Source organism: Suncus etruscus, chromosome 11 (genome assembly GCF_024139225.1).
Source record: "Suncus etruscus isolate mSunEtr1 chromosome 11, mSunEtr1.pri.cur, whole genome shotgun sequence".
Taxonomy (NCBI): Eukaryota; Metazoa; Chordata; class Mammalia; order Eulipotyphla; family Soricidae; genus Suncus; species Suncus etruscus.
In genome coordinates, this window is record NC_064858.1 from 29,287,138 (window position 1) to 29,295,829 (window position 8,692).

The 8,692-nt window shown below is 36.5% G+C and overlaps 1 non-coding gene across 1 annotated transcript; it reads left to right on the top strand.

The window, feature by feature from the left end:
* The first annotated feature begins 3,775 nt into the window (after positions 1-3,775).
* LOC126023150 (small nucleolar RNA SNORA51) lies at positions 3,776-3,908 on the top strand. The gene has a single exon (XR_007500356.1). It is a non-coding gene; the product is annotated as a small nucleolar RNA SNORA51 (small nucleolar RNA).
* Positions 3,909-8,692: the final 4,784 nt, after the last annotated feature.

The following is an 8,692-nucleotide window of genomic DNA, read 5'->3' on the forward strand; positions in this document are numbered from 1 at the left end:
GTCTTGTCATAACTGATTTGGCCATTGACTTACTGTTTAACTTCTAAACCTGGTTCTATGTTTCTTCTGAAGATTTTGTAAGCTATGATTCTTTAAATTATCTGAGTTGGGGGCCCGGAGAGATAGCACAGCGGTGTTTGCCTTGCAAGCAGCCAATCCAGGACCAAAGGTGGTTGGTTCGAATCCCGGTGTCCCATATGGTCCCCCGTGCCTGCCCGGAGCTATTTCTGAGCAGAGAGCCAGAAGTAACCTCTGAGCACCACCGGGTGTGGCCCAAAAACCAAAAAAAAAAAAAATTATCTGAGTTGGTTTCTACTTATTGCCCACTACTAACAGTTCTGACCAAATAAATACACATATAGTCTGCCCTAGAAAGGGTAATTTTTCCATCCTGAGAGCTTAGCAAGTTCTTCCTTGATTGCTTGTGTGGCTAGGGCCATTTAAATCACTAGAGGAATACCTCTATTTTCCTGCATCCATGTCCAAAATTTGCATATCTTAAAGTTTCTCTGCTTCAAAGAGATTTCTATGGACCTTTCTAGAATTTGATAAATTATTCTCTCCTGTGTAGTTTATACCTTAACCCTAGGTTAGATAGTTTTTTGCCATTTACTAATTTTAACTATATATTATCTGCCCTAGCCCAGATTGTAAATTTCCCATAGATATTGAATACAAATCAAATTTAGATGTCTGTTTCTGTTTTTTTTATCTTGCTTAGCATTTAGTTCAGAATATTGGAACTATTCATTAAGTATAAAGAGGAGGTTGGATTTTATGACTTTGCTTTTATTGAGTATTTCATGAGCAGCAGCGATATCTTGGATAATATTAAAACATGACAGTCTTTGTGTAGGAAGATGACACTATTGACTGATGAAAACCATCTGACATGAGCTGCTTCATTTTCCTCTCTTCCCATCTTGATATTTCTGTAGGGAAATCTCGTTATTCTTGTCTCAGCTCAAGAAGTGCAACTCTTTCTACCTTGACCCTCTCCCAGCTCTTTTTGGAATCATATTCTATTAATCTTTTCCCCCTTCTATTGGAATTCTTTCTCTCTACTAAAACAATAAAAGATCTCACAACTTATTTCCTTTTTATTATCTTAAAAGGTCCCTGTTTTCTCCCCTGTCTTTCAATGAGTCCATTTATTAACAATGGGTTTGCTTAACATTTTTCCATCATGTATTGTTTATTAACAAATTACAAGGTGCACTTTCCCCTCAATACTTTAGTGAAGGTTCTTTTTTGATGGTTACTGAAGATTTTCCTTAGTCTAGGCTTAATCACAGCCACTTCAAGCCTCTCCCATGCTATAAAGATACCAACTGCAACACTGTAGGGTGAGAATATGGCCTTATGATACCTTTATTCTGAAACTCGGGTTTCATACCTGTAACATTATTGATTGCCTTAAGAAAGAAAAGAATTCTGCAGCATTTTACACCACTGAATTAGATGTTCTGGCTGGAAATTGACATATCACTCTGCTCTAACTAAAATTATCACCCTGGGTCCATCTAATGAACAGATCATCAGAGAAAGCACAAGGCTACCAGGTACCCCAAGGGAGGGAAAATGGAAAACATATTTGGTGAACTCCCAGATATCATTATCAAACCAAATAGATTTTTCTATTTTCCTTTCACTTTATACTTCTGCAGCATGGAATATTATTGACTTACCCCTTCTTGCAATGAATAGCACATAGTATGAATCCAGCTGGGTATTTTGCCAATAAATCAAGCTCAGTTTATTGCAAATACAAGTTCATCATCATCTGACTACTACTAGATAATTCCAACCTTTTTATTTCTATTCTTTATTCCATCTAAGTTACTACCATTTCCCCAAGCACTAGACTTTGAATCCTCATATATTTTTTTCCTTTACTAACTTTTTCCGCATGCTCATTGCAAATGCTGGCTATTTCCTTTTCCCAGTTATTTCCCGAGTCTTTTATTCTCACTGAGATCTTGAATAGAAGCTCTCAAGAAAGCTTCATTTCACCACTTTCATTCTGATCTCCTATCCTGAGTATGTCACCTGCCACTATAGTTCAGTCTAAGAGTTCTAATCAAGTCTTTGCTGTATTCAAGCAATGCCAGCGTTCCTTGTTTCTTAGAAGAGAAAATTTAAATTAGTTATTTAGAACCCAGAGTCCTCTGTCATCTCATTCTCACATACCTTTCTCAAACTTTCTCCCAATATTCTCTGTAAGCTTTAGATCAGATCTCACTGTTTCCATAATGAAGCTCTGTTTCACACCAGCTGAACACGACCTTTTTGTCCTTCATAGACTTTTTTTATTGTGCTGTGGCCAGAGAAGAAACTCAGTGGGCTGAGCACACATAACTTGAGTTTGATCCCTAGTGCTGATTCCTTTAGCTCTGTTAGGTGTGTATCTTAAGTACAGACCTGAGAGTAGCTCCAAAGCACAACCAGGTGTGGATCCCCAGTAAAACAAATAATTTCTTGATTATGCATAGTACTTTTATATATTGCAGATTCTTTTTGATATATCCTAACTTCAATATTAGACCTACTTTCTTTCTGGATAGGCAATTTCAATTGAGATTAAATGCCAGAGTACAACTGCTCCTCCCCACATCTTAAGTCTTTTCTTGCTCATGACCTATCTGGCATATTACATTATAGATTGCAGGCATGGGATATTTAGTGCTGAATGAAGACTGATCCTTTTTTTTATCTAAGGCAATAGTGCTGATTTGACTTGAACTATTCAGACTCTTCTTAATATTCTCAATTGCATTTTAAGTAAAACACAAAAGTTTTGAATATAGTTGATAAAATTTGGGGGCTTAATCAGTATTTATGAAATTACAGTTTTAAGTGAATTTAATTGGCTCATGCAGAGTTTAAATCTACAACCTTGACCTCATTAGCATCTTGTTTTCATCCATAGGGTTCCATCTAAAAATTTAAAATATCTACAAAAGGCATTAATATAGATATGTTTTAAGCATGTTTTTGCTTTACCTGTATCCTATGGCAAAGGTGAAAATTAGCTGCTCATTGAGCTTGGGCAACAGGTGTAAATTGAATAGTAAAATAAAGAAATGAGATTTTGATTTTTTTTTTTAGTTGAGCTCCCATACTATCCAGCTATACCACTCCTAGGGATATATCCTAGGAACACAAAAATACAGTACAAAAATTCCTTTCTCACACCTATATTCATTGCAGCATTGTTTACAATAGCCAGACTCTGGGAACAGCCTAGATACCCCTCAATAGAAAAATGTTAAAGAAACTATGGTACATATACACAATGGAATATTATGCAGCCATCAGAAGAGATGAAGTCATGAAATTTTCCTATACATGGATGTATATGGAATCTATTATGCTGAGTGAAATAAGTCAGAGGGAGAGAGATAAACACAGAATTGTCTCACTCATCTATGAGTTTTGAGAAAAATGAAAAACATTTGTGTAATGATTCTCAGAGACAAAATAGAGGAGGACTGGAGGGTCCAGCTCCTGACATGAAGCTCACAACAGGAATCATTTAGTGCAGTCACAGAAATATTTACATTGAGTACTGTCATAACAAAATGTGACTGAATGAGGGAAGTAGAAAGCCTGTCTAGAGTACAGGCCTGTGTGGGGTGGGGAGGAAGGACACTTAGGTTATTAGTCATGGGAATGTTGTGCTGGTGAAGGATATATATATATATATATATATATATATATATATATATATATATATATATATGTATGTATTAAAAAATAAAAAAAGAAAAGATAAGGCCTCCCGATTCTTACCACAGGCTGTGTTCTTTACATTGACTGTATAAAAAGAGGAGGTACAGTAAATGCATCCCATATACACCTCAACCCAGGCCCTTTGCCTGGTCTGTATTGTGAACTGGGGGACAAAAAAAATGAGATTTTGAATGAATAAATTTAATGGGGTCAGAATAGGCTAATTAAAAGCAATGGAGCAGATTGAGTCTTTGAACTACACAAGAAAAGCAATTCCATCTGATGTGTTGTTGCATCTTGCTCACCTCTAGAAAATTCCAGAAACTACTCAGTAGGACTTTCACATTTTTGAATAAATAAGCTGCAATGCCAAGAAGGGGTCCAGTGCAGCAAAAATCATCTCCCTAGTTCTCATTTGACAGCTTGGTTGTTGTTATTGGAGAAAACTTGAAAGCAGTTGCAGCCCAGTTTTGTTGGTTGGGACCAATATGGACCACAACTATAAAGAGACACTTTGAGGGGTTCTTTGTCATGCTTACTTGGCAATACATTAAAGTAAAGGTGCCCATGCTCTGAGAAAGGAAATGTACCAATGGTATGGTTATGACAGAGTTATCTACAATTTTCTCTTTCCAATAGATAGGTCATGGCAGACCAAGGATCATCTCACAACTCAATTCCAAAATCAAAGGCTAGGAGCCCATATATGAAAACAGATATCCGACATCCAAATTCACTGGTCTAAAAAAAAATCCTATTAATAATGTGCCTGCTGTATATTTATTTAATTATTTGGAATTTGGTCTGTAATGATACTCGGGTCTTATTTCTTGCTCTGTGCTCAGAGGTCACCCCTGGTAGTGATATGGGGAACCATATGTGGTACCAGAGGTTGAAATGAGTTGTCATCAAGCAAGACAAATGCCTTAACCCCTGCACTCTTTCTCCATTCCTGTACTTTAAAGTATGTTTATGTTATAACACATTGGGAAGAGTTTTTTTTTTTTTTTTTTTTTTTTTGGTTTGTTTGTTTTTGGGTCACATTCGGTGATGCTCAGGGATTACTCCTGGCTATGTGCTCAGAAATCGCTCCTGGCTTGAAGAACCACATGGATGCTGGGGATCGAACTGCAATCCATCCTAGGTTAGAGCAGGCAAGGCAGATGCCCTCTCACTTGCACCACCACTCCAGCCCCGGGAAGAGTTCTTAAACTAATTTCTTTCTTTCTTTCTTTCTTTCTTTTTTTTTTTTTTGACGTTTTTAAAAAAATTTATTTAAAGAAAATATATCACATATTTGACACAATTAATCATAATACATTTGTTTCAGGAAGAACAAAGGCAAAGTTATTTAAAAAAATAAAAAAATACTAACGAGATGGAAGAGAAAGAAAAGGTTCAGTAGTAAGTATATTTTTGAAAATCATTGAATCAACCAATTAACTTATTAAAGGCCTAGCATAAGGTTTAATAGGCTTTTCTTCTTCTTCTTTTTTTTTTTTAAGGATAAGAGTTAAAGAAGTACAGCAAAAACAGTGTTAGAGTGGCAATTGTTGTTTGCATAGGCACAGCAAAATATGGGGAACATGGAAAGGAAAAGCCTTGGCCTAAATACAAGGACACCCTATACCTAATTTCTTAAATTGAAATTTTAAATTTAATCATTGATAAATTTACTTATTACTATTTTTCTGTTCTGGTTATTAAACCCAGGGTCATGCATGTAAGAAATGTGTTTTTCCACTGAATCACATCCCCAGGTATAAATTATTTGCTATTTTTTTGGTAGGAGTTTACTCCTGATGGTGCTCAGGACTTACTCCTAGATTCATATTTCGGGATCATTCCTGGCAGTAACCATGAGACCATTTGCATTGCCAGGTATTGAGTTTGGGTCAGCTAGTGCAAGGTAAGTGACTTAGACACTTTACTATCTTGTTAGTTCTTTGTATATTTGTTTATGAATATGCTCTATTTACATATTTAAGGTGGAATTTGAAAATTATGTCAATACAATATAGTCTTTTTTTGTTTTAGCAAATTGCCAATTTTCCACTCACATACTTGAAAAATTGAGACTTGAGATATCTAAAGTCATTTGTTCTGAATATGAGTAACATCTATAGTATGTATTTGTATGCTTGAGGGTTCTTTTAATAGGTTTGAGGGTGTTTGTGACAGGAAAATGGTTATTAAGCCCAGACTCTGGAAGAAAAAAGTTTAATCTAGGTTAGTCATAAAAAAATTAAGCAATCTAGTGAAATTAAAATAATTGGTGGTATTTTTATAAATAAGAATAAGTTTCGGTGAAGAATTCAGAAAATAGCAAGAAAGATAATGTCTTGTTTCCTTATAATGAGTAGTTTAAATATCTGAGAACACTGTTTACCCCTCTGCCATAAGTATTTTTTTCTCCCTTGGTTTTTGGTCACACACAGAGGTGTTCAGGGCTTAAGCTTGGCTCTGTGGTTAGAGATCACTCCTGGCAGTGGTTGGTGACCATATCTGATGTCAAGTATCAAACCAACAGTTGTGTGCAAGGGCAAAGCATCTTATCCTCTTTACGATCACTTCAGTCCCTAAAACCTTTTTTATTAGGTTATTTTTTTCTGATTAGATAAGTAATCAATATCTAGAATCAAAAGACATGACATTTCTGTGGCCAGAGTTATAGTAAAGTGGGTAGGGCCTTTGCCTTGCACACAGTCTACTGGTATTGAATCCCTGGCATTCCCTATGGTCCCCTGAGCACCACCGAGAATAATTTCTGGGTGTAAAGCCAGGGAGTAATCTCTAAGCACCATCAGCTATGGCCCCCAAACAAACTAAATCAGAAACAATTTCAAATCAAATGTTAAAATATGCTCAGCATGACTGGTAAGGCATCTGATCTCCACATTCCAAATGTGAAGCACCATCAGGGGGCTGGATAAAGAGCCGAGGAATAAGCCTGAGCCACCATCAGGTATAGCACCAAACCAAATAAATGAAATAAACTTAGGAGGAAAAATGGAACGTGACCAAAAGTTAATTGATTTTAATAGTGCATGCTTTATACTGAGCATCCTCAAAGGAATGTTAGGAAGAAAAAATCGATGGTTCAAATGGGAACAATCTGAATAGATGTCCGAGATCTCCCCTCCTAAAATTTCCACCCATTCGTTTGTTTAGCAAGGTTGACAATGAGAACCAGACAGAAGTGGAGAGTCTTTTGTAGCCATCAGCTTGTTCCTCCCACAATTTTGGACAAGCACCTCTTTCTGCCGTTTAGCGTCTCAGGAAGCTCCTTTGCAGCAGCAGAACACAAATAAGGGGTCAGTTTTCTCAGCAGTGGACTCTGTTCAGTCCCTGGCTAGATCCTGTTCAGAGTTCTCCACTTTGTGGACACTTCAATACTCTCTTTCAAAAGCCCCAAGCAGTCATTGCTTTCACAGTAGGGCCCAGACTCATTGCCCTGTAGCCTGTAGAACAGTATGTTTTTCGTTTTCAACTGTGCTACTTGATGGACTAATATTAATATTAAACCCTACCCAGTGGGGCTAGATGCTGTCACAAAGCAAAGCTCTTTCTAGCCAGCTATCAAACACATGTATAAATTAATCATCTACATAGCAACAGGACATGATAAGCAAGATATATGTTCATTGATTTTTAAATAGGTACAAAGTCTTGCAAAAGATTAAGCATCCCGTTGAAGGCATTTTTAAAATGCTGTTTTTTAGGACTGGTAGATATTTTGTTAAAAGCTTTTCTCACTGGCACGTAATCTAATTATGAGCTAATTGAGACTAAAACAGTTTCAGTGGTTAAAAGGATTTGGGGGTAAAAGGCCTTGTCTGAATGACATTTTTTTACTGAAATAGTGAGGGTCTTTGTCTTTTTTTTTTTTCTCTTAAAATTCCCTTGTAAATGGCAGTGATCTGCTACTAATATACATTTTATTTTCAATGAGATGTTATAACTCTGTGTCAGAAGAGCAAGATAAAATAAGATTAATAGTTCTGTGGGTAAATAAGTGCAAGATGAACAACATTTATTACCTCATGAATGTTGTTTAAGAGAATGTCAGCGAGGTGATTGTTTCAGTGATATTAGTGGGAATTCATCTTTGAGGAGTTTTCAAGTAGTACGACCATGGGTTCTTTGTTTTGTGATCAAAATATAACCAAAATATGCGATACAATCAAGTGTGCATTGAGATTCTCCTTATCTTATAAATGAAAGGAGCAGATGAACATTTTGTTTCTTTGAGGTGGCTTTCCTGAGTGTTGGGAAGTGCAGAATAAAGCATTGTGATAAGGGAGAAACAATTAACATGAATGGAAATGTTGTTTTGAGAGAAACTACTGTCAAGACTTTCACATATCCTAAAATTCAAAACAAGTCCTCTAGGTCGCGCATCATCTAAACATCAGTAAAATAATTCGAGTCTGTCTTCAGGGCCGGGCCTAGAAAATTGGCCCTGGGGGGAAGGGTATGGGGAAACAAACTCCTGTCCGTATGCATACTGGGACTCCCCATTCAGGGGTTCTTTTCTTACTATTATTCATTTTCAAAAGTGACATATATACTTTTTAACTTCACCCAAAAATATTCTTAATTCTTGATTGTTTCTAAGAAAAAAAATGGAATGCTCTAGATTTGGGGGATAACATTCAAATAGGTCTCTAAAATCAGTGTATCTGTAGACATGACTTCCTATACAGTGGTCCTCTCTGACTGCCAAGCCTAATCCATAAACAATTTATCTATACAATGTATATAGTCCCTCTGATAAATTTTCCCTTCCCCCACACCAGAGCCCCTTCTACTCCCTCATCTCCCAATCTGGATTTGTTATCTTCCCCTTAATTAACCTTTTTTACCCTCAGTTCTTAACTTGTAAAGAACCAAGACCGACCTTCTGCCTCAACAGATTCTGCCCTTTCGCACACCCCTACAAAGCTCATTATTACTCCTT